This window comes from Squalius cephalus, assembly GCF_949319135.1.
Source record: "Squalius cephalus genome assembly, chromosome: 3".
NCBI classification, from domain to species: domain Eukaryota; kingdom Metazoa; phylum Chordata; class Actinopteri; order Cypriniformes; family Leuciscidae; genus Squalius; species Squalius cephalus.
In genome coordinates, this window is record NC_137124.1 from 46,373,773 (window position 1) to 46,399,145 (window position 25,373).

A 25,373-nucleotide genomic window follows, 5' to 3' on the forward strand; every position below is an offset into this window, starting at 1 on the left:
CTTGGGCGCATTTCTGTCATAGAGGAGCTGAAAGGGTTAAGTATCAGTTGCAGCATGTGGAGTGGCACAGTACACAAGAAGTCAGTTACCATAGGTTTTCATGGCTGATATTTCTGGATGGCCATTTGGACAGTGTTTGAGCACACGTTTGAACCTCTCTAAAGCACCATTAGCTGCCAGGTAGTAGAGAGAGGAATAATGGTGATGAATATTCCTTAATTTCAGAAAAGCAGTGAAAGCAGCTATCGTAAACTGAACACCGTTATCAATAACTATACTCCATGGTTTTCCATGGCGGCTGAAGACTGATGACAGAAAAGAAACCAAAGGATCTGTAGTGACAGTGTGAGTAAAGGAGACCTCAGGCCATTTACTGTAATAATCAGTTAATATTTAATAAGCAGTCAGATATCCTGACTATATCCACAGCCACTTTCTCCCATGGTCCTTCTGGCACCTAGCCTGACGTTGTCATACTCAGATTCTAGTCAGAATGTGAGTCTGATACTGGTCCATTGAGCTTTGATTATGGGGCGTGTTTCAACCGAACCAGGAAAGAAAATGCCTCTGCAATCAATTGGATAGACCTACAACCAATCAGAGCAACGGAGTAAGTTTTCATTCACGTTTCCGATCGACAAACGCCTTGATCGCGGTTCTCTTTTCCTCTTTTAAAATTAATGCGCTGTCGATATCTTCTATAACAGACGCGATGGCGGAATTTACACATGATGTTTCATAAACAAAGTTCGGCAGGAGCACGTTCACATAATCAATCCAATCAACTTGTCATCAAATACAATGTCTACACTATCAGCATGAGAGGAATCATATTATTCACTCTGTCAACTCACCTAACATTCCTTAACAGTTTTCAGCATCCCTCCACTCACTCTCGGCTTGTCCTTCCACAGCCTGGAATACGGGGGGGCGGGGGGGGGGTACTTTGGGTTCGGGCCGAATACCGAGCCCGAGCCCGAGCCCTCTCCTCAGACAGCACGCCAAATATGCATTTATTCTATCTGACTTATTTGTAAGCGTGAACTCGTGAAATCTCAATTCTCCAGCGGCAGTCATTTGAATTCAACCCAACCCCCGTCGATGATTACGTTACCGTTGCTCATCTGTCCATCATCGCATAAAGCCCGCCCCTGACAATTTGATTGGTCCGAACAATTTTTGTTCGGGCATAATAGCTCCTCAGCGGATCGAGTCCAGACCGAACTTCCCGACCTAAAAATGTTGTGGGCGGGGCTAAGTTCGGCTGGCATCCAGGCTATCTGGCACCGGCACCGGCTGGAGAATAGCAGGATGTGATTTGACAGTTTTGTCATTGAGCTGACACACTTGGCAGGAACAGACAGCATCATGAACCTGAGCATGGTAGACTCATGAACCTGAGCATCCATCCCTGGCCACCAATAGAGATCAAAAAGGTGTTGTTTGGTTCTCACCTCTCCCTGATGTCCTTTGTGTGCAATGAGACCAGCACAGATTGAAGAGCAGCAGGTGCAATCAGCCATGAGCCTCAGAAGAAAGTTTTTCACTGGCCAACCATTAGAAATCTGGTTAACACTTTACAATAAGGTTCATTAGTTCACATTATTTAATGAATTAACTAACATGGACTAACAATGATCAATACATTTGTTACAGTATTTATTAATCTTAGTTAATAAAAATACAGCATTGACTAATGTTAACAAATACAACCTTTGATTTTAATAATGTATATGTCTAAATTAATATTAACCTACGCTGCGTCCGAAATCGAATACTTCCCTACTATATAGTATGCGAAAAACAGTACGCGAGCAGAGTAGTATGTCCGAAATCATAGAATTCGAAAAACAGTAGGCGAGAAGTACCCGGATGACCTACTACATCCGGCGAGATTCCGAAGTGCGCATACGATGGACACTTTACTATCCCATGATGCCACGGGAGAGGAGTTGTCGTCGTTATATTTGAAAATGGCGGAAATGGCGGAAAGCGGAGACGCGGCTGTTTTCAAGTGTAAGTACTTTCTAAAACAGTTTTAAGTACTTTATAAAACAGTTTTTGTTTCTTTGTGGTTAAATCGTATTATTTTAACATCATTTAAGTAAACGATTGACTTGTTAAAAGTTTAAATAATGTAAATTGAGGGTGTTCTTTTCCAGCCAACTCAGAAAAATATTTTCAGAAAAGAAAAAACAAAGTTTTCTTTAAACAAAGACGTTCGTTGTTTAGCAGTTTAATGAGATACAAAACTACAGTAAATTAAAACGATTTTATTTCTCCTTTACCTGTGTTGATATTGTTGGTTACATAGCAAGCTACTGTTAACAAGTGTAACTTTACCTCAGCTTTTCTGAGGTAAAAAAGCTGAGGTAAAGTTACACTTGTTAACAATATTAATAGATTGACCATGGTTCATCACATTCAATTCTGTGTTGATTTTGCAGGGACTGATGAACACACACGTGTTCTCATTGAGTGGAGAGTGGCTAATGAAGCCCTCTTCACTGGGAAAAGAAATGCTGCTATTAAAGGTTTTGAGTAAGTATACAAGACAAATGTAATATGTTAATTTATTCAAGTGTAGATTCAATGGTAAGTTAGTTGTAGATGTAAACATTTCTACTCAAGCTCTTACTGCATTCCTTTTATGCTGGATTTCTGTGCATTTATTGCAGAGTTTTTATCACAGAGCAGAGGCTAGAGGGCAAAATGTCTGCTGTTCAAATTAAAAAGAAATGGGAGAACCTTAAACAGAAATATAAAGTAAGATTTTTTTATTATTATTATTGTAGTTCACCCTAAAATGAGAATTCTGTCATGATTGAATCATGCTCATGTTTGGCCCTGTAATGCAATCATTTAACAAATAAATTTTTTTACAATGTAGTTGACTGTCTTGATATTCTGTTTTCAAATATTTGTAGGATCTGAAATGTCCACAGACTGGGGTGAGCACTGAGGATGGGGGGGTAACAGCAGCATCCTGGAAATGGTATTCTGCCATGGATGAGGCAATAGGGGGCAGACCCTCCATCACACCACCCACCCTTATTGCCTCATCTGGCCCGGATGTTGCTGTTACCTCTCCACCCTCAGTGAGGTCAGAGCGGGAAAGAGTAGGGAGGAAAAGGAAAGATTTTGAGGAGGTGATTCGAGAGATGGAGGAGAGGGAAGCTGAAAGAGAAAGAGATGCCATTGAAAGGGAGGAGAGGCGATGGCGAGAGATGGCGGAAAAGGAGGAAAGAAAAGAAAGAGAGCGACGAGAGCATGAGAAGAGACTAGAACAGGAGGCCAGAGAAAGAGAAGAACGAAGAGACCGAGAAGTGAGAGAGAGAGAAAGGGAGACAAAAGAGAGAGAGGAAAGATTTCTTCAGCTGTTAGAAATGATTGCAAAAAAATAATAAAGAAATCAAGTGGTACACACTCTCTTTTCATTTATTTGTTAGTAAGTTCACTGTGTCATGCTGTTTTTGCTAGTTTTATTACAAAACACTTAATTCCCAGGGATTTACAGAAGCTAGATTGTCAGTTGTAAAGTGCTTAAAGGAGAAGTTCACTTTTAAAATGAAAATTCTGTCACCATATACTCACCCTCATGTTGTTTCAAACCTGTATGAATTTCTTTCTTCTGCTGAACAGAAAGGAAGATATTTAGAAGAAAATCAGTAACCAGACAGTTTCTGGGTCCCAATGACTTCCATAGTATTTTTTTTTCCTATTATGGAAGTCAATGGGACCCAAAAACTGTCTGGTTACTGATTTTCTTCTAAATATCTTCCTTTCTGTTCAGCAGAAGAAAGAAATTCATACAGGTTTGAAACAACATGAGGGTGAGTATATGGTGACAGAATTTTCATTTTAAAAGTGAACTTCTCCTTTAATATGTGGCATTGAGTAATTAATATTTTTTAGGTGTTTTGTGTGTGTGTTTTGTAGCAGATTCCAGATGGTTTTTGAAACAAGTGCAGCACTGTAGAGAAATACCCACACACTCCAGACACTGTTAAAGTGTATTTGTTTTATTTTTTGTGTATATAACTTTTAAATGGATACAGAATATAAAGCTTAAAACAAAATCACAACTTTGACATAAAGTAGTATAATAGAGCTTAAAGCACCACCAAAAGGAAAAGTATTAAAACATTTTTATTATAGTGTCATGATGAGGAAAGAAAATGAACTTCAGCAGCTTCAGTAAGGTAATTTTCACAGGTTTCTTAACAATCTAAAGGGACTTTGATACAAGCAATCTCATTTGTAGGGCATCACTTTAAAATAATTCAAAATATGATTCTTTCAAAGCATGTGTACAAGATGAGGACTTTACACCTTGGGTAATTTTGGATTTGGATTTGAAGTAAATAATTTGTAATTAAGCTCAAGTATGTGATATGTAGTTATAATTTTAAAGATTTGGTATACAAATTCACACACAGCCTAAGACAGTGTGCCAGTGGTTGGTGGGTGTCACCTCTAGGGACCACTGTAGCTCCGAGATCCCCTGTCGATTAGCCTGGGTCTGCAATATCCCCAGTTACCATGTGCAGCCGCGAGGAGGCCCGACAGGAGTCTTGGTGATGGAGAGGCTTTGTCCAGCGGCAGTGAGCTGTAAGACAGAGGGATGCACACAGATAGCCATGCACCTCTCTAACTACTACTACTGCACTGTACGCATCACAGCACCCTGTGGGCTGTGCCCACACACACACACCTAACTATTTACAGAATAACTAACATAACTAACAGACAACCTGGAACACTGTCAATCTAAGAACAAGAACTGATTTTAACCTGTGTTAAGTGTCCTACAGGTAATCGTGCTCATGAAGAGCAGGCACACAGTTGCCTGGTGCAGACACCGCTGCAGCTAAATTGTCCCGCACGTGCTCTCCTGCGCTGGCTTCTGTGTTGCGGGGTTCAGGTGGGCCATCGTCATCCTCCGCAACTTCTGGATCAACTATGTCCCCATTTAGAAGACAGAGGTTGTGGAGCACCGTGCAGCATGCAACAACATCTGGCACAAAAGCAGGGCTGACTTCCAGTGCCTTGAAAAAAATGGAACGCCAGCGCGTTTTCAGCATCCCGAAGGCCCTCTCGACGATGTTCCGTGCACGAGAATGCTTCCTGTTGTAGCGAGCCTGTACAGCATTCTGTACAGGCTCTCTGTATGGCGTCATGAGGCAGATGGGCGCACTCAGGCAAGGATACCCACCATCTCCAAGGATGCATTTTCCTGCAGGTGGAAACAGGCGGCCAGTGTACACAGGGCTGTTCTTCAGCACCCTGGCATCGTGCACCGACCCAGGATACCCGACAAAAATGTCAAGGAACTTCCCCTGGTGGTCAGTGATGGCCTGCAGCTGTACAGAATTAAACAGCTTCCTGTTGAAATAGCACTGCACGTCACTTGCTGGTGGTTTGATGCGGATGTGACAGCCATCTATTGCCCCAGCTACTACATTGAACGCTGGAGACCCTGCCAGCTGAGCAAAACCTGCTCCCACCACCTCCAGGTCATCTGCGCTGGGGAAAGCGATGAGCTGCCTCAAAATGCCGATGACTGCCTTGCTCATTCTGTGCACAATGTCGTGCACAGTAGACTTCGGGATGTCAAATGCCAGTGACACTACCCGGTATGATGCTGCATGGGCCAGCCAGTAGAGGAAAACCAGCACCTCAACATCCTTTTCCCACCCATGGTCGCATTCAGGCTTCACTGCAGCAATCAAGGACTGGATGGACTGCCGTGAAAGTCGAAGGTTGGGGCGGAGGTCAGCTCCATCTTCAAAATACAGCCGAAGAATTGGCACCGCAGCATTCAGGTGGCAGTAGGTTGTAGGGCTCACAATCTGTAAACGTGTATATAGTTTTATTTTAGAATACAATTTTAATTAACAAGATAGGCTACTTGTTTCTTGTGTTGGCTTATTTATAAATATAGTATGTCTGTTTTTATATGTATACAATCCATTTCTTATACATGATGTATTTGAATATATGTAAGTGTCAATTGAAATTATTTTCTAGAATTATAGGAGAAATTATTAAAATATTAAAAATTAAAATAATATTTTTTATCAAGCTTGTATATTTATGTTCAGTTATTTCACTAATGGTAATAAAATGAGCTATTGCCATTAAAATTAAATTTAAAATTGCCATTAAAATTAAATAAAAAAAATAAATTAAAATTAAATAAAAATGTATCTCTATTGATTCATTCATTGATGGTAATTTCACAAGCTGTACGTTATATATATAGCATATATATACATACACACGCATACAGGCACACTGCTTATGCCATTACCATCAATGAATGAATGAATCAATAGAGATACACACACAAGTTACATGTAACGTTATCTCTATTGATTCATTCATGTTTATTCATCGATGGTAATAGCACAAGCAAATAAATTACTTTTTCCTTGCCAAAAATCAACATTTGTCATCGTTCACAGGTTTGTGTGTTTTTTCTGAGGTAAAATGTATTAAGTAAATAAATGATAATACTTACGTTATTTGAGAAATTCCGTAAAAGCTCTCGACGAAGGCGTGATCTGCGAGCAGCTGACCGGCGCCTCCTCTGGATTGTGAGCTCGAACGACGTAAAAACGCCGACGAAAACAGAAAGCAGAACTAAAAACATCGCTCCCAGTTGGTGCAGTCAGTGGAATGGGCTCTTTAAATTTTCGCGCTGTTATGATAGCGTATGTCACGTGACATGCTCTGTTGACAGCGTATATCACGTGACATTTCCAACATGGCGCATGTAGTACGTCCGGACTCCATTCATACTACCCGTATTCATACTATATAGAACGTACTTTTTTAACGGTCGCGAAGTACGTTCTAATTTAAATGTAGTACCTACTCACATAGTACGCGATTTCGGACGCAGCCTAAGATTAATACATGCTGAAGAAGTATTGTTCATTCTTACTTCATGTTAAAGGATCATGAAACCCCCCTCTTTCAGCTCAAGTCTAGATCACAATCTTTTTGAAAAATGCAACTTAAATGGGCGTGGATGGCTGTGAGAAGAAGGGAGGAGAGTGGGTGTGGCACGGCAGGGGAGAGGGGAGGGGGGAAACTGTCATCGCCAGTGGCCCATGCATATCGATTGTCACTAAAAATCAGTGGTAAAACGTGAGGAAATGCTAGATTTTTTATAGCTGGCAAAGTTAAAGTCTAATGAAATACACTGGCACCTTATTTTTGTCCTTTAAAAAGTAACTGAATGGCCTGCTACATAGCCTAGTAGCCTACTACAGTATTCATAATTGTATTTAAAACATATAAATGTACATGCATATGTATAATTATGTCATTATAAAATATATATTTGTTTATATACACACTATAAATGCATATATTTTAAAATAATACATTTTCCACTTAAAAAAAAAAAAAAAAGTTCTGTACATAGCCTAGATCTACGCGCCCCCTGAACCCACATAATAAAGATGGACAGTGACAGAGAAATTTGCACAAATTAAGCATACATTCCATACAATTGAGGTATTATCGAAATATCTAAATTTTAATAACGAGTGATTATTTAACACAAGGCAAGTAAAACGGTCTGGGTTACATTTTAGACACACACACACCTCTGAAGTGATAGAAAAGTCCTCGGGAACGCATCACTCGCAAGACGCAAACTGCATTGCTGTACAAGGCCGAAGTCCACCATTCTCCAGTTGAATGGTTGCTTCACACACATAGTTTAGATGTGTCCGTGGTAGATGGCCAACCAGCCGCCCACAGCCAGAGTCTAGCCTTGGCAGCATTGCGGGGAAAGATGCACTGGAGCTTTTGCACCACGAAAACAAACGCGCGTCCCATCATTGCCTCTCTCATCTACTACGCGATATCACACACGTGGTGTCATGAATAATTAAGATAAAGTGTCTTCTCATTGGATAAGAAAACTCAGTCATGAATAATTATGAGACACCGATGAGTCATCAAAGTACTATAGACCCCTTTTCAGTTGGTAAACATGGTGACGTTTTTTGTGGGCGGAGCTTAGGTGGAGGCAGAACTATCCCTCTGGCCGCTTCACTAACGTTAGTGTGCAAGTTTTGTTAGCTTGTTTTTTAACAATGACTGGAGAAAATCCGATTTTATCTTAATGTGCAAGGTCACTCACTGTCCAGGACCGCGATTGTTATTTGCAAAAGTTAATTTTAACAGACATCCCAGATTGGCTGACCCATACACGCTCATTCAATGGATGGACGATCTGACAGGATTAATGTCAACGCTACCTCCGGTTGAGTGGTCTGACTTCTACACCTACCCAATAGAGAAACCGAGGGTAAAGAGAAACTGAGGGCATATACATATTTAGATGCCTATAACTGTAAATGGTCACGTACAAGACTTGTGTGGTAGCCTACGATCCGCAGTTCTGCCTAGCCAGCGCCAAGGCCAGACATAAGACGACAATGTAAAGAGTGACATTATGGTGGAATTTTATATTTTCTTGTAATAAAAGTTCCAGATACAGCATATTCATTTTTGAACTATGTATTTGATTACACTTTCTTACCAGGTTCTTCAAAAAGTCTAGTCACAATCAATCAAAACAATGTATACAATCATAGATGATTCACAAATAATCGCAATAATTTAGAAAACATTATGCAATAAAATTTCAAATTGGAGCCTGTACTCCGTCGATTCTTGCACCCAACAACACAACAAGATGACATTTAATAACAATAATAATAATTTAAGCTCCTTATTATGTAGCCAAATCTGTGCTGGTTTGTATTGGCCGCCTCCAGTTCTCTTACGAGAGGTCTCTCGTACTGCGTAATATCTTATGCTAGGGGAAAATCTCTTTTCCGCGAGATATTGAAGCCAAAAATTATCCTTAATTTTGAAATAATGTAAAACGCGTTGCGGCAGCATGCAGACATACTGTAGGCAAGATGGCTCGCGCGCTATTGGCTGCCCTGCAGCAACTGCAGCAGCCTATCGAGAGAGGACCCTCGTCACGTCCTGCCGAAACAGGCGTGGCTTAGGCCTATAAATACAGCTCGACAGGCTGATAGAATCTGATTTTTCATCTCTTCAGTGAAGCTCTCGCATCGCTGGATCCCGAGAGGAAGAAGCCGCGCCGTTGAGAAAGCCCTCTGCGGGACGAGCCTTCGTATCTGAAGCCGATGGCCGACAACTCGCTGTCTTCAGTCGCCGTTCCTGCTACGCTGTCCGGCGTACTATATCCTTTTCTGCTAGTGTGTGTTCGCTGCTGCGACTCACACTCTCTTTCTAAAAGAGCCGAGCGTCTTTATTAAGATGCCTCGCACCCTCTGTGGCTCGTGTCGAGCCCCACTCAGCGACGGGGACCGCCATGTCATCTGCGTTTCCTGTCTGGGTGAGGAACATGCAGCTCTCGCCGACGGCGGCTGCCCTCACTGCAAGCTGATGCCCATGGTGACTCTGAGGACTCGCCTGGCATCTTTCGCCGAGACTGCACCTCCGCCCGCTGCGGTGCCGCGCCATAAAAAGCGTCGTGCTCAGCGAGTCCCGGAACCTCCTCCAACCTGCAAAAGCTCGCCGGTTCGCCCGCCAGCTTCGCCGCCTGCTTCCCCCGAGTCTCTCACTCCCGGACAGCGGCTGCCGTCTGCCGCCGCTTCCGTCATGGATGACGACGAAGAAACCGCGTTTGTGGAGGATGACAGCTGCTCTATCCTGGCGTCGGGCAGTGAGGACTGGTCGAGCTCTGTGGATCTCGCCCCCTCTGCTCGCGAGCCTTCCGGGAAAAGGGCCAGCATTGAAGCAGAGCAAGACAGAAGTGATCTTGTCTATCACTTCAGGACAAGAAGCACTTGAAGCTACAATTTCAGCAGACAGAAAATTACAGGCAGCATGTAGAAAAGCAACAAACAAAATGCATATAGAGAAAGCAACAAACCTCTTTCCAGAGACCTTGGCATTGTTGTACATTATCAGTATATGGTTTTCTAATTTGCATGAATACAGGCAATAAAGCTGATGCTAGTTAATAACAAATAATCTTTAATTTATTTGGTTATTGCATAATAAGGTTCTCCACCTTATTAGTTAAAAAAAAAATAATAATACATATATATATATAGTTTACCTTTCCATGAGATAACATAACTCTTCCATAGCCACACCCAACTTAATCACTTGTATTTTATGCATCGTATGCACTTTATTCATTTATCATTCATGGTATACATTTGTTACTTGTATTGATTTATTATTTTTATACTTATTGATTTATTCTTGTTTATCTTTTTGTTAATACAATTTATTTCATTGCACTTGTGTCTTCCTGGTGTTAATAACAGAAGAGTCTCTACAAGTTAACAGTATCTCATGAATTCCTCAATAGTGGTCAGATGTCAAACTCCCTCCAATTTACATAATTTTATTTATTCAACAAACATTGATTGTTAGACAAAGGGGAATTGGAGCGCTGCTGGTATCCCTTGTATCCTCTTGTGCTCGTGGAAGGGTTAAATGTTTATAAAAAAGAATTGGAAAAAAATCCAGGACCAGGCACTCAGTAGGATGCAAAAGTTAAAACCAACACCCAACACCCTGATGAAGGCCAGTGGGCCGATACGCGTTGGTGTTTTAAAGGAGAACTCCGGTCAATTTTAACATTGAGCTCATTTTTTTGTAAATTTGGAGTGCTGTCAGTACAGAGAACAACGACAAAAATCGGTGTTGCCTACACCGTGTTATCCTCTTTTTAAAATTTGCACCCTGTTGACTTCAATGGGGCAGGTTTTAAACCTGCGTTTAGCCTGCTTTAACATCCTTGATTTGTCATTACAAGTGCACAGCCATGTGAGTGAGTTTATTTAGAGTGAACACGGTGAATCTGACTGCAGTAGATGTGAAAGAAATGAATAAAAGTGATGTTAATTCAGCCAGCGAAAATACCTGTATTTACATCCTGTTTTCAGTCGAAGTCCAAAGTAGTCGATTGTCGAGTTCACGCGCGTGATCATAGGTACTAAACCTATGTGCGTGAACTCGACAATCGACAATCGAAGAGTAATGATAATGTATTACTCTTTTCTGTATGACCAAAAGTATTTTAAGTTGTTTCCGCTGTTATCAAGAAAAAAATGCAAGTGATCACGCCGGCACCTCCATGCAGAGCCGAGCAGCCCTATACGCACACTACGCAAGTTGCGTAGGGCCCCGCAAATTACTCAAGGCCAAGTGTACACGAGGCCTCCCCCTCGTGTCAAAGCGCGTCATTCAAAGTTTACAACATCGATGAGAAAATTAAGCAGAACTATACTTCTGGTCACGAAAAGAGAGGAAAAAAAACACACCATGAGAGTGAATTGCGGGAACAGCAATCAGGTAGACTTGTGTTCTCTCCTCTCCAAGTTTGATGTCAACAAAGAACAGTAAAGTTAAAGGGTTAGTTCTCCCAAAAATTAAAATTCTGTCAGTAAGTACTCACCCTCATGTTGTTCCAACCCCGTAAAACTTTCATTCATCTTCGGAACACAAATTAAGATATTTTTGATGAAATCTGAGAGCTGGCTCACTCCTTCATAGGCTGCTATGTAATTGGATCTGCCGGCCCAGAAAAGTTAGTAAAGACATCAGATTTTATATTAGTTCTGTGAGAAGCTGCTGATTCTGGAGCATATGTTACATTGATGTTTGCTAATAAAAGCCCCAGTATACTTTAAGCGAAATTAAAGAACGATCTTGTATAATGTAATTTCAAACAAACTCAGGCCATAACAAAGTTGGAGTTTGTTTCTGGCATTTGAAACAGCTTCAAGGCCCTGATACACTCACAGCTAAGTTATTTTTTTGTTCTTCGCTAAGGGCAAAAAAGAATTTTGAAATACTTGACCAGCGATATACTGTTAGTGAGCATCCCAACGCCGTCCACACTGATGAGAGCGACATTTAGATGAATTTAAATATGTGCTGCACGCTTTCCTCTCAACAACAAAATAAACACACTAAATTTACAGTTGTGATAAAACAACAGTTACGAAAGCATTGATCTTAGCGATGTGGATATGTTTGCACCAGCTCTGCAATTCTCCACGTTTTCTCACCGCTGTTATTTTTGTTGTGAGTTTTTGTTATTGAGAGGATAGTGCCCAGCATATATTAACATGGTCATCTAAATGTGGGTGGCGTTGGGATGTACTCTTACAGTATATCACTGCAAAGATATTTCAAACTTTTTTTTACCCGTAAGTGAAGAATGAATAAGAACTTTGCTGCGAGAATATTGGGAGATACACAACGTTTCAGAATGTTCCATCTACATGTCAGACCAGAATCTAATCCAACTATCTCAGTGTTTTACATGAGAGTCATAACATGCTGTTTTCCATATGTGATCGTCCTGTCAGTGATGTACAACACTTTAAATCTTGAATAAAATATCAAGCTCTTTCTGCGAGCAGCGGCGTGGAGCTGTTGACAAAACCAGAGGCACAAATTTGCAGGATGTTCTTACACCATCAGAGGTTGTCAGAAATACAGTCTTTCTTTTGATTTCTCTGTAAATGTTCATTCACACAAAGATATTCTCCAGAGATTACAAAACCGCTTCAAAAACAGAGTCTGTCAATGCTATTTCCTTTGGTTTGATTTCCTTTAGTTTGATTCCTTTGGTTTAAGATTGGTTTGAATATAAGGCATCTTTCTCATCTGACTGTAGAAGAGACATTTGATGTTGTTTTTTTGCTCAGATGTGGGTCATTCAATTTAATCCTTTATTAACAAGTAAATGATAACTTTTTTAGTAGCTAATGTAAACTTTATGCATTCCCAAATGCATTAATTAGCTGTCAAGTTGGTAAACTTTATTTTTCTCACTGGATCAGAACAGAGACTGCAACAAACAGACATGCAGTCCCATAGAAATTATCTCCCCTAATTCATTGACAAATCTGCCCAATGAATGAACATGCATTTCCGCAGTACATATTGTGTATTATTATAGATTGTCAAGTCAAGTCAAGTCATCTTCATTTATATAGCGCTTTTAACAATGTAGATTGTTTCAAAGCAGCTTTACAGAGATAAACGTATAATTTATGGTAACAGATTGTTTTGGATTTATAGCGGTTCTTTAGTAAAGTTATTTTCCAGCTAAGGTTAGTTATGATTGATTCGCTTCCGTCGCAACAATCATTTGTTATTAAATTAGGGGCCGCTAAGATGACCCAATTCTCTCTACACAGACTTTAAACGCGAACCTGTGAGAAACGCTGATGGCGTTCACATGCGCATTAAGAATTGGATCTATAGTTATGTGCGTTTGAATATATGTACGCAGGTTTGTAATTCCCTACAAACCAAGCCTAAACAAAGTACTGGTGTTTCCTTATAATTTTTGATACAGAATTTTATTTTATTTTATCAATTTGGGGTAGATACGCGAATTGAGTTTCCCGACAACGCTTTATCTGTAGAGTGGTAAAGGGATCCTCCATAGGGAGAGACTAGTTGGCACTTCAGCACTGCGTTGTCATCGGGTCCAGGCGAAGGTCCTTCATCAGATCTGGATACGGCCTGGATCCGGCAGGCTGCGGGAAAACCTCGGGATAAACAAAGACACTAAAATTAGCGTAGATGCCATTCTTCTTATGATGTAACGAGTACATCAGGATTTATGGGAAGTGTTCCCGGTTCCAGCTGACCTAATCTATGCAGCCTAATATTGAATCTAAAGTCTATAATGTATTATGTGAAAGCTAGGTCAAAGAGATGTGTTTTTAGTCTAGCTTTGAACTGACAGAGTGTGTCTGCTTCCCGGACAATGGTAGGAAGGCTGTTCCAAAGTTTTGGTGCTAAATAGGATAAGGATCTACCGCCAGCAGTCGATTTGGATATTCTAGGTATTATCAACTGGCCGGAATTTTGAGATCGCAATAGACGTGAAGGACTATAATGCGTTAAGAGCTCGCTCAAGTACTGCGGAGCTAAACCATTTAGTGCTTTGTACGTGATCAGCAATATTTTAAAATTGATGCGATGTTTAACCTGTTAAACCCGTAAACCCGGTACCGGGTTGGAATTGCGTTATTAAGATCGTTATTACGATCGTCCTTTAATATTTAAAGGTCCTGATGAAACATTAACAGTCATATGTGATATCATTACAAAGCTTAGACCCTCTAATTTTCACACAAAACCATCATTTTTTCATTCATTTTACATATCGCATCATTTAAATGTTTAAATTCCTCCACCCGCAACCGAAATACCGATCAAAAATAAGTGTGATTTATGAATTTGAATATTGATGGCATTAGTCAAATTTGATGAACAAAGGCAAGTCATATACCAAACAAAAGCTTTCTTTCTCAGGATTTTTGCTATATGGTTTATTTAGTTGACATAATACAACAGATCAAATGATTGCAGAATGAGTCGCGAAGTACATCTTTGATCTTTGTAAACAAACTAGGAGAAACGTTGCATTTCATCTCCAATTACAGCATGTCTGAGCTAAAAGTAGTCAAAAAGATACATAGACTTTCACCTTAGACTGTTTTCTTCAAAATGAGTCCATTTTCACCTTTATGTGAGTTTCGCTTGAGAAATAATCCATCGTTATTATGTCTCATTTAGTCCAGTAATGCAGGAAATAAGTCGATCCTTATGAAAATGGCAGTCGATCCACATGATATGTCCACATGATATATGTTATCGCCGACGGATGATGACGAACTACGCATCATTGGAAAGCTAATGATCTCACCATTACGTGAACATGTCGTGAACACACCTTTCCTCTAAACCAACCAGAGTCTGAGATATTCAGCACGCAATTTTAGAATTTTACCTATATTCTGCGGCGCGCAGTTTGGACGCATTTAGAGTCGTGCACGCATTACAGTGCTCACTCTCGGACTCATTCACAAAATGTTAGACACATAATATTTTTTTCAGTGTTTGGCGACATCTAGTGGAATCAAATGGAACTCATAATAGGTAGCTGTTGCACACAATACCACAGTTATACACTTTCAAAGAAAGATTCAATGAAAAAAACACACAAAAGCGCCTACTTTTTTGTGTGTTTCTTTTGATATTTTAAACACATACAATAGTTTTTATTACATTTGACACTTGATTTTGTTTGTTTAAATGGTTTCCTATAAAATTACACCTAAATGACACATAAATTGGCGGAATTCCAAAATTACCCAAAGAGTTTAAGGGGTTAATAGGGAGCCAGTGCAGTTTTGACAGAACCGGGCTAATATGGTCATACTTCCTGGTTCTGGTAAGAACTCGAGCTGCTGCGTTTTGAACCAGCTGTAGTTTGTTTATTAAGCGTGCAGGGCAACCACCCAGTAGAGCATTACAATAATCTAGCCTTGAGGTCATGAACGCATGAACTAATTGTTCCGCATTTGTCAATGAGAGCATATGACGTAATTTAGATATATTTTTAAGATGGAAAAATGCAGTTTTACAGATACTAGACACGTGACTTTCAAATGAAAGATTGGTATCAAAGAGCACACCCAGGTTCCTAACCGACGACAAAGACTTAACAGAGCAGCCATCAAGTGTTAGACAGTATTCTAGGTTATTACGTGAGGAAGTTTTTTGTCCAATAATTAGAATCTCTGTTTTTTCAGAATTTAGAAGTAGGAAATTACGAGTCATCCAATTTTTTATATCCGCTATGCATTAATTTTGTGAATTGGTAAGTTTCGTTAGGTTTTGAAGAAATATAGAGCTGAGTATCGTCGGCATAACAGTGAAAGCTAATTCCATGTTTCCTAATGATATCTCCTAATGGTAGCATGTACAGCAGGGGTGTCAAACTCATTTTCACTGAGGGCCACTTCAGCATTATGGCTGCCCTCAAAGGGCCGGTTATAACTGTAAGACTTTTAAAATGTTAATATATTGTCTCTTTATTTAAGTTACAAATATTGTATATGGATTTGCAGGGGTGTTTCTAGGTTTTTAAAACATCAGGGGATGAGCCCGAAACATCAGGGGCTGGGTAATAATGATTTGATACAGAGAATAATGTATATTGTATATATGCAGGGGCAAACTGGCTCAAAAATTCAGCCTTGGCACTGTAGCCACACCAGCACACATTACCACACAGTCATGCGTATTCAAATGTGAGGTAGTTAGGGGGGTTCGGGGACATGCTCCCCCGATAAAATTAGGATTTCTCGGACCTACATATGTGCATTTTAAGGTGTTTAAAGGCCAAAAAATTTGGATAACAATAGCTTTAAAAGCATGTCAGTGGGCAGTAGCATAAATTATTTGTCAAGATAACAGATTCTTAAAAATGAGAATGAGGATAAATGTTGCAATGAATTATCCACACTACAAAATGGAAATGCAGAATGTTTCTGCTTATTGTTGACAATATACAATCACATATTCCAAACAGCAATGGCCTTAAATGAGAAATCTTTCAAGGATTATTTTGCATAGATGTTACATTTCAATCAAAAACCAGTGCAATCTTTTTGTGTCCAGAGGCAAATGAGCAATTTATATTAGCATTAAAGATTGGTTTCAGCAACTTGTTTCTTTCCTGAGTTAATCAATGTTTTTGGCACTAATCAGTTTAAAGTTCAATTGTTCACTCATAAAGACAGTCACTTGTCGCCACCTACTGGCTTAATGATGCAAGTGGCGCAAACACAGACAAGCGGAGTGATACAAATGGTGAAAAGGCTAATACTGGTACCTATATTAAAATAATATAAAATATCAAGATATTATTCTTCAATCAGTTCTATGCAGCAGAATCAGATTTAACAGATTTATTTTTTGACCAATTGTCAAAATAAAGTATAGCCCTACAAAGCTATTTTTATCATGGGCAGAGCAGGGAGAGGACCAGTGAACGAGATGATCGTGATTCGTGTAATTTTACCAGTGTTGCCCAGCACGGCTATACACACCATGTTACAGCACAGTAGTGCTATTGCAAAAAGAAACAAGTCCAGAGAAATTTCATGTTGGCACGTTTTTTTTTAGCGGACTTTGCCTTTCCGGTGAGCGTGAGCAGAACGCGCTGTGAACACGGAGCGGAGAGCACAGCGCACACACACAGTGGAACGCGCTTAGAAGTTATGCATCTTCGGAAGCGGACTTGCACGTAAAGTCATAAAACACGCTGAGCCAGAGTCAAACCATCGCCGAACACGGAGGGGCGCGGCGGCTTTTTAGTATCTTTCGGCCAAAAACCGAAAATGTTATTTTCGGCCGAAAATTTTCGGCAGCCTAAATTTCGTTGCATCCCTAATTTTAAGACACCCATATGCTCTCGCGGGCCGTATAAAATAATGTGGCGGGCCGGAATAGGCCCGCGGGCCTTGAGTTTGACACATGTGATGTACAGAGTGAAAAGCAGCGGTCCTAGTACTGAGCCTTGTGGTACGCCATACTGAACTTGTGATCGATGAGACATCTCTTCATTTACTGCTACAAACTGATAACGGTCAGATAAGTATGATTTAAACCATGCTAGTGCAATTCCACTAATGTCAACATAATTTTCGAGTCTATTTAAAAGAATGTTGTGGTCGATAGTATCAAATGCAGCACTAAGATCGAGTAACACTAATAGCGAGACACAACCACGATCGGATGATAAGAGCAAATCATTTGTGACTCTAACGAGAGCCGTCTCGGTACTATGGTACGGTCTAAATCCTGACTGAAAATCCTCGCAGATATCATTTCTTTCAAGAAAGGAACACAGTTGTGAAGATACTGCTTTTTCTAATATCTTTGACAGAAAAGGTAGATTTGAGATCGGCCTGTAATTGACTAATTCTGTAGGATCAAGTTGCGTTTTTTTAACAAGCGGTTTAATCATAGCCAGCTTAAAGGTTTTTGGTACGTATCCTAGAGACAAAGATGAATTAATGATATTAAGAAGAGGATCTATGACCTCTGGAAGTATTTCTTTCAGTAGCTTAGTCGGTATAGGGTCTAACATACATGTTGTAGATTTAGATGATTTAACGAGTTTAGTAAATTCTTCCTCTTCTATAGCAACGAACGAATCAAATATTTCCTCCGGGAGACTACAATGCACTGCCTGATGTGATACTGTAGTAGATGGTTGCATAGTTATAATTTTCTCCCTGATATTATCAATCTTATAAGTGAAGAAGTTCATAAAGTCATTACTGCTGTGTTGCTTGGAAACTTCGGTGCTTGAAGCTTTCTTTTTCGTTAGTTTAGCCACCGTTTCAAATAAATACCTAGGATTATGTTTATTTTCTTCTAATAGGTTTGAAAAATAAGCAGATCTAGCAGCTTTTAAGGCCTCTCTGTATGCAATCGAGCTCTCTTTCCATGAAATGCGAAATACCTCTAGTTTTGTTTTCTTCCAGTTGCGCTCCATTTTTCTGGCTGATCTCTTAAGGGCCTGAGTGTGCTCGTTGTACCACGGCGTTGGACTATTTTCTTTAATCTTCTTTAAGCGCAACGGAGCAACTGTGTCTAAAGTGCTGGAAAAGAGAGAGTTAAAAGTTTCTGTTGCAATATCGAGTTCTTCTAAGCTATCCGGGATGCTGAGATGATGGAACTGATCAGGAATATTATTGATAAAGCAATCTTTAGTGGCAGAAGTGATAGGTCTAACATATTTGAAACACGGAGTCGGCTTTGCAGCCTTGGCTAAATTAAGTTTACACAAGACTAGATAATGATCTGAGATGTCATCGCTCTGCTGCAGAATTTCAACGGCATCAACATCTATTCCATGTGATAATATTAGATCTAGAGTATGATTACGACGATGAGTAGGTCCTGACACGTGTTGTCTAACTCCAATTGAGTTTACAATGTCTTTAAATGCCAATCCCAATGCATCTTTTTCATTATCGATGTGTATATTAAAATCACCAACAATTAGTACTTTATCTGCAGTCAATATTAATTCTGATAGAAAGTCTGCAAATTCTTTGATAAAATCTTTATGGTGCCCTGGTGGCCTGTATACAGTAGCCAGCACAAATCTCAAACGTGATTTATCATTTATACTATATATTTTTACATTAAGTACTAACACTTCAAAAGAATTATATTTAAAACTTGATTTCTTAGTGGTTTTGAAAATATTACTATACTGTAGATTACAGCAACTCCTCCCCCTTTGCGTTTCAGACGAGGCTCATGTTTATAACAGTAATCTTGCGGGGTGGACTCATTTAAAGTAATGTAATCGTTTGGTTTTAGCCAGGTTTCTGTCAAACACAGCACATCTAGGTTATTATCTGAAATCATATCATTAACAATGAGTGCTTTTGAAGTAAGCGATCGAATATTCAGCAACCCAAGCTTTAGCATTTGCTCATCTGTATTATAGCTGTTTTTTATTTGTTGAACATCAATTAAATTTTTAACCTTAGATGGGTTTAAACGTTTTTTTGGATTTCCAAATTCGGGGAACAGACACAGTCTCTATATGATGATAGCTAGGTGAAAGAGGCTCTATGTGATGGGATTTATCTGACCTGGGTGACGCGAGGCCGCTAGCAGACGGTCGGTTTAGCCAGTCGGTCTGCTTCCTGACCTGAGCCCCAGATTGTCACGTTTGAGCTCTAAGACTATGAGCCATATTACTAGAGAGAAGAGCAGCACCATCCCAGGAGGGATGAATACCATCTCTTTTCAACAGGTCAGGTTTGCCCCAAAAACTTTTCCAATTGTCTATAAATTCTATATTATTAAGCGGACACCACTTAGACAGCCAACCGTTAAGCGAACACAATCTACTAACTATCTCATCACTCCTGCGAACAGGAAGGGGGCCAGAGCAAATTACAGTGCTTGACATCGTACTTGCGAGTTCACACACCTCTTTAATATTAATTTTGGTGATCTCCGACTGGCGGAGTCGAACATCATTAGTGCCGACGTGAATAATGATCTTAGAGAATTTACGATTAGCATTAGCCAGCACTTTTAAATTTGCTTTGATGTCAGGCGCTCTGGCTCCCGGCAAACATGTGACTATGGTGGTTGGTGTCTCTATTTTCACGTTCCGTGTAATAGAATCGCCAATAACTAGGGCACAATCATTCTCAGTGGGTGTTTCACTGAGCGGGGCAAATCGATTTGTTATGGTAATCGGAACGGAAGAGTGTTTTTTTGATCCGCGACTAGAGCGACCCCTTACTGTCACCCATTTGCCTGGCTGCGCAGGCACTAATTCAGCTGGAACCGCATCATGTAAAGAGTTCACTATGCTAGGCGCATCCAAAATAGTATCTGAAGCTCTAGCACTCTTACTATCCTCAATTAAAGTTTGGGAATGCGTGTTTCTAGTTCTGAAATCTTCTCTGTCAGCCTAACTGTCTCCTTGCATTTATCACATATAAATCCTATATTGCCAACAGAGAAGTCTATGCTAAACATGTGACATTAAGTGCAGGTGACAATAACAGGACAAGACATTACTCACCGTGTTTGTTGAGTGATTCTTACTCACCTGAGCTTTTATGAACTCAAAGGCGCGAGCGCGCGAGAGAAAAATAAATAAATAAAAATAGCTGAGCGCACGGGTGGCGCGTTAGCAGGCTAGCGAATTACTAGCGTGTTGTGCTAGTAGTAACGGAAGCTAGCGATGTCAGGTTAATCTGAGATGTTGGGTAAGCTGTATTTAGTAGTAGTATAAACAACTAGAAATTGTAGTAAATGATGGTTCAAAACAAGGAAATACGAGGCTAAGACGGAGCTTACAGCACCGAAGCAAACACACTCACAGCAGGCAGCAAGGCAGACAGGAGCAATCCAATTGTGCAATTGTGTATTGTCTATTTATATTGTATAGTGTTATGCATGCCTGATGATATAACTTAACTACAAGTTAAAGGTGCAGTATGTGAGATTGACAGCTAGCGGTTGAAATGGGTACTGCAGTCCAAATTCAAAATATTGGATTAAGAGTTGTATAAGAGTTGTTTCTCCCGCCCCCACTCACGTGGGTTGCCAGATTGAGGACACGCAACAGGAACGAGCGCAAGAGACAATGGAAGGATAGAAGACTTGCACTGTAATGATGACCCAGTTCGTTCCATGGCTGCAATTTGCTGTGTTTTCCGCCAACTGGCAACCTGTGGTGGCGAAATACTATTGGGTAAATTGGCAACGTGCAGTATCACACAGACCAAAACAAAAACAAACATTCCGACACGGAACGCACATTTCAAAGTAAAATAACTGCCTATAGAAGTGTTTTTCAGAGAAACGAGGATGTGAACTCAGCATTTTTCCTAAATATCTTTATTTTTATGCTTTAGTAGAGTCAAAAACTTACATACAGCACCTTTAATGTAGCCCCATCTAGCTGGTGTCACCTATATTACTTAATGACACACTTTGGTGGACATCACCTTCTTAGAGAACTTATCTTCTTATTTCCATTCTATTCCATTCTATTCTATTATAGAATGCAATTCTATATTCCATTCTACCCCTGTATGTATTATTGTGTGCATGTATTTGTTAGATTAGTAATGTGTTCGTGATTTAGTTAAATAAAACCTTTTTGTGCAAATTCGTGCAAGTTTGATTTTGATTTACGATTATGATCACAGCTAAGAAATAGTTATTTTTTTGTGGCCATCCTTTCTGAAGAGTTGATAGCCGATCAATAATGAGTGTTCGCTGGACGAACAGATTAATTGATTGTAATATTAAGTCAGTTATATGAATTTAATTCAATTAACTGATCCAAATATTTATAATTAATTATACAAAGTTATAATTATGAATAATTATTCATATTTCTCTTTTGAGCTAATTTGCTTCAAGCTGTCTAAAGACATATCTCTCATGACTGTGTGACAAGTATTTGCTGAGTTCCAGTTCATTTTTGTTTCAGAAAAAAGTTCACAGAGACTGAGACGGCAGAAAGCACACCCTGTTTATTTTCCAAAAGGAAAAAGTTTTGTTGTTATTGTGAGCGTTTTTATTTGTGAGTGTACACAAATAAAAGTAAACCCTGTACAGTTTTGAATGATGTATGACAAAAACTTATGGAGTATTTTAAGTCGATTTAGCTGCTATGTGGAAACAATTCGATCACGCCTGGCTCTCCCTCACTCATCTGACCATTACACTCACCAGAATAATGAACATGGACTACATTTCCCATCATCCAACCTGTCACTCAATCACACACACCTGACACGCATCAGATCTCATCACTGGCACTATAAATCGAGCACACACACACTACCAGTCCCCGTTTGGCCTCATCGTATGTTACGGACCACTGACCTGCTACTTACCTGTTTGATGTGCCTATTTACCTTGATTGCTAATCTTGTTAGGATCTATCTCAGGATCTCCAAGTACTCCAAACTGTTATCCAGTCATCCCCTGTATTACAGTATCCCCCTTGTGTGTGTGTGTGTGTGCACGCTCTCTAGGATCTTCCATTTGGGTCATTCCACGAAATCTGTGCCTTTTCAACTTTAAAAATTTGAAATATATAATTGTTTCAAACTGATTTTTTTCAATACCCATTACATTAAGACATCTTAACATGACAAGAAATTGTCTTGGGCCATCTCAAGCTATTACCATTTATTAACATGACAATAAATTGTCTTGGGCCATCTCAAGCTATGCCATTGATTATTTTATGACTGTTCATTTATTTCATGTTTTGATATTTTCCTCACTACAGTTACTGACTAAAGTGTTACTATATATAATACTTTCAATTACAAATATGCAACAGTTTGCACATATATATAAAAGTAGTATTTTGGTCCCTCTTTTCATTCAGATTGTCATATTTAAAAAAAAAAAAAAATTTATATCATAATTGCCATTCAGATTACTGAAAATGTCCTATTTCAGGGACGACATCACATTACAATTAAGAGATGTATACTTGTGAGAGATGTCTGTACGTGAAATAAGGGGAAATTCCATAATTTTGCAAACATTCTGGGAATGTTACTTAAAAAAACATTGTAAAATGAGACAAACTTTCAAAAATTATAAAAAAAAACTTCCATGAACCATGCATAAATGGCTATTATTTTGTACTAACGTTTTAAAAGCATTATTAAAGTTCTGATTACTTTTAACGATCGTTCTATTAATGTTACTGGAAGAACTTTTGCTCATAACTTTGAGAGAATCTTGCCAGAAAGAATGTTAGCCAAAGTTTGCATTCCCAGTTAGCTCTGTATATAATAAGGTCTCTATTGTCCAAAAAATGCATTGCAAAACTAACCCGCTGTCAAATAATAGAGCCTCTCGTATGATGCTCCCTCATCCAGAGATGATGAGAGAGCAGTGTCTTTAGTGTTTAAATCGACTGTAAGTCTTCAGTAATGAGCTTCAGCTAAAATGGATAACAGCTCATTCCTAAAACCCTCAAAACGTCATAAAAGCTTGTCAATACAGCCACTTAAAGCATCCTGTTTGAATAATGTAATTGCACAGCTGAAATGGGAAGAACGTCATATATGTTTGTAATGTTTTTAAAGTGGTTCATCATCCAAAAATGAAATTCTATCATCGTTTACTCCGGTTTATTTCTTTCTGCTGTTATTTTTTCAGCAGAACACAAAAGGAGACATTTTGAAGACTTCCCTTGTGAAAAAGCACACTTTTAAAAATAATACTTATTATAAAAATAATAGCCTACACTTTAAAGGAATACTGTACCTGTCAAAAGTCTGGAAACATATATTTTTTTAAATGTTTTTGAAATAAGTCTCTTATGCTCACCAAGGCTGCATTTCTTTAATCAAAAATACAGTAAAATGTGAAATATTAATTAATTTTTAAAAAACTGTTTTCTATTTTAATCCATTTAAAAATGTCATTTATTCTTGTGGTGACTAACGCTGAATTTTCAGCATCATTACTCCAGTCTTCATTATCGCATGTGTACTCTTTTAAAATGTACACTTAAAGTGTAAGTTAACTGATTTTCAACCTGCTTTGGCAAAATGGAAGACAATAAACTTTTTTTTTCTTTGTTTTCTCTAGTCAGGTAGAACCAAAAAAAAAAAAAAAAAAAAAAAAAAATAGTACTTTTATATTAGCTGTAACTGTGTGCGCAAGCAGTTTTTCATAAAAAAAAGGAAGTTTGTGTTGTAAAAAATGCACATTTAATACAAGTAATTCTTTTTCACAAAGGTTGATGGACATGTTCACTATGAGCAGTATTAAAGATTCTTCAAAATGTATCCCTTTGTGTCGCCTAGAATTCAGAAAATTCACTAAGGATGTAATGAAAAGAAACTGAATAAATGATGACTGAAATTTCAGTTTTGCATGAACTATTGCTGTAAATAATCATCCCTCGCTCTTTCGTTTTCTCTTAAATGAAAAATAAAAAAAGCCAATGGCAGAGATTATTATTAGGATGAGCAAAGATACAATTGGCCCCAGGCACTGATGAACATAATGCAATGAATGAATTAAACCTACCCGTCATATTGCTTCTCTCTCTCTCTCTCTCTCTCTCTCTCTCTCTCTCTCTCTCTCTCTCTCTCTCTCTCTCTCTCTCTCTCTCTCTCTCTCTCTCTCTAAGTTTTTGTCACATCCGCTCTTATCTCGGTTAATTCTTCTGACACCTCTCAGATAAATTCAGAGCCTGTCACAACTCCCTGAACTTCTCAACGGCTGAGCTGAATTTCATACTCTTTCTCTCTTTATGAGCTATATTTACCAATTTTCTTTAGGAATTTTGGCTTTAAGCTCATCATGCCCAGAGAACAAAAGCTCTTTTGTTGTCACTGGTGGTCGACTCCTTTTGGACACTGTTAATATTGTAATGAAGGCCAATATTGTAATGAAGTCCAGATTTAAACAGCCCTTGCGACACAATTTCTCTGAACATTGTTATCCACCTAGAAAGAGCAGACGTGTGAAAGCTACCCGAATGATTCACAAACGTTTGTAGAACTGGTTTGCAGCAGTGTTCTGAAATGAGGCAAAGTCCTCAGTTTGTAAATCAAATGTAAATTCATGTTCCAGTTACACTTACACTTACACAAGGAATTTTTAGAGTTGTTTTTTTTTTCTGAGTGACATACACAAAGGTATGTCATAACTCCAAAACTATAGCAAGGAATGTCAGAAGGTAGGTATCGTTTGATAGAAAACTTTTTACATTTTTACAAAAAAAAAAAAAGTCATTACATTTCAGCATTCTCCTGCCGAGAAACTGCTGATAAAAGACAAAACTATGGAAGCTTGTTTCCGCCACAGAATAAAACATTTTAAAAGATAATTGCGACTTTTTATCTCACAATTGCGAGTTTACATCTCGCAATTCTGACTTTATTTCTCAGAATTGCGAGATATAAAGTCAGAATTGCGTGAAATAAAGTCGCAATTGC